At 46.4% G+C, this 7,958-nt stretch overlaps 1 protein-coding gene across 1 annotated transcript in view; it reads left to right on the top strand.

Annotated features, from left to right (window-relative positions):
* Positions 1 to 625: 625 nt before the first annotated feature.
* Positions 626 to 7,958, top strand: part of GHR (growth hormone receptor) — a gene marked incomplete at its 5' end in the record, with an annotated part of 273,813 nt that continues 266,480 nt past the window's right edge. Inside the window, one exon of the mRNA XM_082836086.1 lies at positions 626 to 823. The remainder of the gene's footprint in view (positions 824 to 7,958) is intronic.

Below are 7,958 nucleotides of genomic sequence, written 5' to 3'. Positions count from 1 at the left end.
AAGGTCCTTTAACTATCTTTTCACCATGCCCCAGGGAGCAGGAGTTTGGAAATTGGTTGCAGGTGTAAAGAGGCAATGTTTGGTTTGCCAGTTACGCTTTCCAAGCTGTCTTGTCCGTTTCCCCCCCTCCCTACCGCCCCCGCCCCCATTCCAGCAGAAAGCTAACCTTTCTGTAAGCGTTTCCTTGAATTTGTTGACTGCATTTAGGTTCTTTTAGGTCCTGCCTTCTTTTTGGGAACAGGGGTGGGCGGAGAGGAAGGAAGTGTCCTGCAACTACCAATATTTTCCTCTAGGAGGAGCCGCGCAGCCCAGATGAGAGTGACACGCACCAACTCCAACTCCTCGCCGGGGAACGCTTCATCCCAGTTCCGCGGAGTGCTCGGTCCGAACTGCGCTCGGCGCCTCCCCAGCGGGTCTCGAACCAGCCGCCCTGAGCTCCCGCTTCCCCTCGCTGCGGCAGCCTGGCTCCCGAGGGCGGCGGGCCGGGCGCGGCGTGAGCCCTAGTGAACGGCGCCCGCCGGTTCTCACCCCTCCCCTCCCCTCCCATCCTCCCTTCCCGTTTCACCCCTCCCCTCCCCCTCCCCAAGCCTGACAGCCCGGGAGCTGCCAAGCAGGGCGCAGCCATGGGAAGAGGAGGCGGTCTAGGGAGCGGCGGCGGCGGCAGCAGCGGCGGCTGCTGCAGCGGCGGCGGCGGCGGCTGCTGCTGCTGAGCCGAGGCAGCGGCGAGGACCCCGGGCTGGGGCCGCGCAGGCCGGAGGGCCCCGCGCCCTCGGCCCCAGCGCGGCCGCGAACCGCTCTCTCTCTCCGGAGGCGAGGCTCGGAGGTACTGGAAGGGAGCTCCGGAATCGGGCTCTGATTTTCCCCATGTTGTGTCGGGGGGCCTGGGAGTGGAGCCTGGGACGCCAGTTGTTTATGAAAGTGGGGATCTGTCTTATGTATTTACACGGATAATTTTTGTCCCGGTGACTTGGGGGTTGGCACTGCTCCCCTCCTCTTCACCAAGAAGTTGTTTTCTGCTGGTGGGTAGTTGTAACCCGATCCACGCTCTGAACGTGTGCGTGTGTGTATGTGTAAGTGGGTGGGGGCGTCAGGCAGTTGGGGGTGACAGGCGAACCATCCCACGCTGGCGCCTGCTCCCACCCGCGTTTGCGGTGCCTGGAGGGGCTTCCTCCGAAGCCAGTTTTGTTAAAGTCTTAGAAGTTTTGCGACTGTTTCTGTTTCACATCATCAGCCAGCCGGGCTGGGGCAGGAACTGCTGAGGCTTCGCTGCTAAGCGGGGAGAGGTCCCTGGCTGCGCCGCGGGAGGAGAGGGGAGGTTGTTCGGCTGTGCGCCTCTACACCGCGCGCTCCTTCCCAAAGCGCACCACCCTTGCGCGTTTCTGCGGACTGCAGCCGCGCATTGGCACCAGCGGAGCTGGGGTCAGTTAGAGTCACGGCCACCAGTCCCCATGAGCTGGGATGGGTGGAGATCGTGGCGAGCCGAACTCCTCCAGCCCTGAACACACTCGTGGTTATGAAATCAACCAGGCTTAAAGTTTTGACAGAATTGCCCGAGGCAAGAGAGCCGCGCGGGTGAGTGGGGTAGCGACGGGTCTGGGGAGAAGACTCCGGCGGCGCGCAGAGGGTGCTGGGCAGGGCCACCCACTTGCGGGTGCACAGGGAAGTCTGTTTTGGGGTAAGTGCTTTATATATGAGCCTGAGCGGGGGGTACGCCTGCTGGGGTCATGCTGTGGGAGTGGGTGGCCCGGTGCAGGGTCAGTGGGCTGAATGGGTGTACGTGCGCGCTGTGTGTGTGCGCGCGGTGTGTGTGCGCGCGTGTGTGCGCCTGGGGGGGCGTGTCGGAGTCTGAGCCAGTAGGGTGTGCAGGGGGGTTGGGGGGAGGAGGCCAGAGAGGTGCCGCCCGCCTGTTTGTGCCGCCAGGAGACCTTGGAAGGGACGGGGAAAGGTAACAGGAGGCCAGAGGGTTGGGAAGTCTCAGGAGTTTCTGTACAGGATTTAAGTACCACGGACTTTAAAATACTAATCCCTTTGCCTTCGAAAGTCTGGAGGTGGAGGTTTCTGGAGCTCTCGGGAGACCTGCATAGGAGGACGGAGGGTCTAGGAGACGTGTTAATGTGTGGGTTCAGAAGCCCGGCGACGCGGACCCAGGTTGGATCCGTGGATCTGAGATTCCCAGGGTACTGTTGTGCACAGCCTCTGGGGTGTTTAGACTCCCTGGTGTGTGTGCCTGGGAAGGCACTCATCTTTCCTCACCTGAGCAGGTGGTGTCATCCTGGAAGTCCTCCTCTCTGGGGTGCCAGGGTATAGACCTTGGAGGTCTATAGTATTGAAACATTTCTAGAAATTAAAATGCTTGATAGGAACGAAATAAAATGATTTAGTAGACAGAATTGTTGGTTCCATCTTTTCTGTGATAGAGGATTCTTCTTCCTTTTGAGAAAAACAAAGCTCAGTGTTCCCAGATTAGATTTCAAGGGGTCTGGCCATTCGTGGTTTCCCTTCAGATGGGCTTTAGATGGAGCTGGAAGGATGTGTTTTAAGTTCAGAGACCACTGGAAAACTTCATTCGTAGCTTAAGTATGTCCCATCTCTCATCTTCTTCCACCCTCGTAAACTTTTTGCTTCACGTGAGTCTAAGGAAAGTTGGTGAGTCAACATTCAGCTTTTCTTTTGGAGTAAATAGATCACAGTGAAATTATAGCTTGGGTCTCCTGAATGGCATGGAAAACCAGCACTTAATGGGCAGAGGTGTGAAATGAAAATCTATAAATGCATTGACAAAGCGACGGCACGAGTGCATTTTTTTCCAAACTGAGCATAACTTTGTCTTGCAAATATTTGTTCTAGGCAGAGTTTGGGGCTGTGTTTTTGATTGTTAGTTTTTAGACAGCAGACTTCGCATCATAAACCTCTTAAAAATGGATTCTAGATGCCTTTTCTGTGCTATCTCTGGTGCCTGTGTTAACAGATGTATACGGTGCTTGGTAACCTATGGAATTGTGTTGAGTATCTTGTTAGCTCAAGACAAAATGTTTATAGCATAATGTAATAAATGAGCCCTAGCTGCACTCTGCTTCTAATCGTGTGAAGCACCCCAGCATGGAAACAAATCTTGAAGTTGGTCCAACTTGGCGAGCCTTTTTGGCTATCTGCTGGTAAGCGTTGTTAATGTAAAGATAAATCTGAGTGATACACTGAGAATGTGGCACAGCAAATTGTTTAGCTCAGAAAAAAGGCATGGGTTATATTTTTTAAATCTGCTAATCTTAAGCTTCTCTGGTCATTCCACTGGTAAATTGCACAATTCTGGAGATTTGTTTACTTTCAGGGAAGACATTTTTTAAAAGTATGTCAATAATGAAAATAACTTCTATTTTTTAGTGTGTTCACATGCGTCCATACAAACCGTCCCTTTTTCTTCTTAAAAAAGAAAACCCTGGGCTTCCCTGGTGGCGCAGTGGTTGGGAGTCCGCCTGCCGATGCAGGGGACATGGGTTCGTGCCCCGGTCCGGGAGGATCCCACATGCCGCAGAGCGGCTGGGCCCGTGAGCCATGGCCGCTGAGCCTGCACGTCCGGAGCCTGTGCTCCGTAATGGGAGAGGCCACAATGGTGAGAGGCCCACATACCACACAATAAATAAATAAATAAATAAAAAGAAAACCCTATAATATCTGTGGTAGTGACAAATAATATGAGTATTCAAATCACGTAATCACTTTCTGAATCTTGAATTGATAAGAACTGAAGTTCGGTAAGGCTGAAGTCAGACCTTGGCTAATTGGGTAAACAAGGCAACACAGGATGCCTTTTTGGCAAGTGATTTTTTTTCAACCCGGGGCAATATAATGGAAACAATATACTCAATAACATGGTTGATTAGTATGATCACCGACTTTATAGGTAACTCCCTACTGGGGCAAGAACTTCCACTTCAGTAGCCCTCCATGTTAGTGGGCCAGCTTACCTCTCCCTGGAAATAATCAGATGGAAATCCTGCTGCCTCACTAGCCAGTCCATTCTAGGGGAGATTTATGTTTAGAGAGTTCTGCCTGTACTGAATCAACACTTTCTTCTGCTCACTGGCCTAGTATTAAGTTGCTGGAACCACACACAATGAATCTAATCTCTCTTCCCTTTAAGTGCTGTATTGGAAAACAAACAGTATGCTCCTTCTTCCTGAATTCTTTTTTGCCTGTTCTTGGAGCTGTTCCTCACCCACTGTGGGGTGCCACCCTTTTCTGCCCTGACCAGGATGCCTCGAGTCCACATTCTCTCCATCCCTCCTAATGTACGTCATTGAAAACAGAGATGTGAAATCCTTAGTCCTGGACCTTCTATATCTGTTAAGTCAGCTTAATATTCATGAGCTGTTTTAGCCATCTCATTACACTGTTCACTAATTTCAAACCTGTAAACAACTCATTCTTTTCAGATTATTAATCATCCACAGTCAAAACATTATGATGATAGTTTCAAAACATTTGTTCATGCCTGAAGTCCCAATAAATCTGTGGAAAGTATAATACTGTGCAGGTAAATAGAATTCTACATGCAGTGAAGACAGCTACCTAATTTCTTACTATCAAGGAATACCAAGCCCCAGAACAGCAGAAGTAGAATGTTCTGAAGACAAGCAAATTGCAACTGCATGTTACAGACAGGTAGAGACTACATTGCGAGGTATTCTTTTCATGGACCTCATTGTGTCTGCTTCCATGAGCATGAGTCAGTACTAGCAATCAGCATTTATTGAAGGCTTGTTCTATCCAAGTCCTAGACACTATGCCATCTGGCCATAAATGAGGTGAAAGTACATCAGACAGAAACGCTTCTTCAGGAAACTGGGATTTAAGGTGTCCATACAGGACATGAACTGAGTCAACAACCTCATCTTCCTCTGGAGGTAAATGCTTGCCAATGCCTCAGGGAAGTCTAGAGCAGGTGTATCTGGCCATCAGCCCTAAGGGAGTTCCCTGATGCTCCTCACTTACCAAGTCCTCTCCTTGGAGTAAGGAAACAAAGCTGGTATATACAGGACACACAGGGGAGAGGGTGTGCTTCAAAGGCAACCACTTTGGGACCCATCAGAGCTCAGTTTGAGTCTGAGCTTTACCACCAACATGCAAATTAACTCCTCTGAGACTCACTTTTCTCCTCTGTGAGAATTCTAATGCCTACCGCCTGGGGCTGAGGCATTTCCACACAAAGTCTGTAGCATTTATGGCCTGTACTTCGCATTAGACACCTATCTGTTATGATTGATTTCTCTTTTGTGTATCCATCTGAGGCTTCTTGACTAAATTATGAGTTTCCCAGCTGAGAATCTGACACAGATGAGAATCTTCTGTCTTCCTGCAGGAAATGGTTATGGTTGACGATGATGACAGTGTTGTTTATTTCAGCAAGTCTGGATGTGAAAGAAATGACCCTTTCTTCTTGGCAAAGAGGGAAAACCAACCTGTGATATAGACTGACATCTGGGCCTATCAGAAGGCCCTACCGTGTGCACAGACCTTCAGTCAGGACAAGGGGCCAATGAGAGTCTTGTGCTCTTAGATGAAATTGTCCGTGCTGTCCCCCTCGCGCGCGTGCGAGCGCGCGTGTGTGTGTGTGTGTGTGTGTGTTTGTGTGTGTGTTTGCTAGACCCACTGATAAGTATTTGGACATATAAGTTCTAAACCAAAGTTCAACTTTGATATAAGAAACCTGCAAGTTAGGATGGCATCATGTGAAATAATAGTAAACTAGGGTGTCAGGAAACCTGGGTCCCCTCTAAACTCTGCCTCTAACAGGCTTTGTAATTGTTGCAAACTACTGAATTTCTTGGGTTTCATATTTCTTACACATTAATAACAAATAAACAACAACAAAAAAAGAGGAGTAAACAAGATGACCTCTTAGGATTCTTTTCAGGGCTATGTTTGAATCCATCCATTATTGAATTTCTCTCTTCTCTCACCTCTTTGGGGCTTTGCTTGAATGTCTGCGGGAACACCTATTTCATTCATTTCCAGTTTCATGGTCTTTTTACATATCTGTCTTCCTTGCTAGGCTGTGGGTTTTTCAAGAGCAGAAAATAAATTTTATTCATTTTTATATTTTTCCACTCTGCTGAATGCTGTAAACATAGCATTACAGCATGTGGGAAGAGTGTTAGTTGAACTAATGTGGGCTGCTTTGGACAGTCAAGCTATAATTTATATCACTTATTTAACAATACACAACAATTTTGAATATAAGCATCAGGAAATAGTGTTTGCTGATTCTTTTCCCTTACCATTAATTTTTTTTTAATCAATGAAGTAAAACAGATAAAAATGTAATCACATCTGTGCTTCCAGCTCCCATTCTAAACAATAACAGCTCATCATGGTCTGAATCAGGAGGTCTTTCTGAAGTAGTTGCTTTTCTTTTGTTGTTGTTTTTGCTTTGAGCTAAAGAAAATTCCATGATGAGTACCAGACCCTTAAAAGAAGGATGACAGAGAGGGTCATTGTTTAGTCTCAACTTCTTCGTTGGGTGTTTCTCTCTACCTTTTAATATAGGTAAATGAAACCTTAGGTCAGGCACAAATTTCACTTACTAATGATTCATAGGAAGGTAGTGATTTTTGTCAGAAATTGTTGGGCTGTGTGATTAGCATCTCAACTTACCTTCAGATATTCCATTCCAAAATCAGTAGATAATTTCTTCTACAGAGTCCTTAAAACTTCCAGATGTGTTTACTGCTCTGATTAGGGCTTGCGTCTTCTGTTATTGACTAGACTTCAGTCAGTTTTCTTTAGAAGAATATCATTATAATCCTAGTGAATTATTGTTCTTATATTGTGAATTCGTTTAAACATAAACAAGTCTATCCCCCAGCTGGCTGGGCTTCTAAGTGGAAAGTGTATCCTAGGGAAAACACTCACTTCATGGAGATTTGGCGCCGGTGGTAGAAAGCACCCTGATAAATCCCTCAGTCAGCAGTAGAACCAAAAGGGCTTGCAAATTGAACAGGTGCTTTGATGTATTTATCTATGGTGGACAGCCTGCTATGCTAGACATTTGCTATAATAACTCCTTGATTGTATCCTCAGTTGTTTATCGAATGAAACATTTAAAGTAGTATATAATTAAAAACCTTAAAAGAGGCATCCCTCTTTGTTCCTTTAGTTTATTAGAAATATGATAGCCACTGGTACAAAGAAAAGCTCTTTTTTTTTCTTGTTTAAAAAATGTACTTTATCATAGTAAGCATCACATCCATCTTTTTTTATCTTTGAGTGGCCATATAAAAAAAAAAGTAGAGTGAGACCATTACAAAGCAGCGTCTTACATAGTTCTCTCCCCATGCTCATTAAAATAGAAGGTGCAACCATGATGCAGAAAACAGCTCATCTCAAGTTTGATGACGGCTGATGAGTCTTCAGTCAGACTGCCAATTTTGATTGCTATCGGTCAGGAAATCAGCCTCTGTCCTTGGTCAGGATGATGGCGTATGATCCTGCTTCACCCTATCAGCTGCTTCTTTGGACATCTTCAAGCTATGTTATTGTTATCCCAGAAAACCTCAATTTGGTAAAGCAAAGTAAAGAAGAGCCTTGAAAAGCATATGTGAAGGAGAAATAAAAAGATTCCTAAAGACAAAACCTCTACAGTGGCTTCTTCCCAAAGGAGTAGAAGAAAATACTAGAATCCCTGGACAAGATGATGATGACTGAAGAAAAGACACCATTTTTATACCTAGCAAGTCTGAAATATTAAAGAAAGAGCAGCAAAATGAAGAGGAAGGATTTCTTTCCTATCAGCAGTCAGTGTAGCATCTTATTTCCAATAGGGACATTGGCAAAACAGTACTCTGCTTGTCATAGAATAAACACTCAATAAATATTTTATTAATGACGTTAGTATGTAGTAAAACACAGAGAGAAATTGAATTGTTGACAAGAAGTATGTGGAGAGTTGGGGACAAAGG

The sequence above is a fragment of the Leucopleurus acutus genome (assembly GCF_964270905.1).
Source record: "Leucopleurus acutus genome assembly, chromosome: 3".
In the NCBI taxonomy this organism is placed as follows: domain Eukaryota; kingdom Metazoa; phylum Chordata; class Mammalia; order Artiodactyla; family Delphinidae; genus Leucopleurus; species Leucopleurus acutus.
This window is presented reverse-complemented; position numbering and strand designations above follow the sequence as displayed.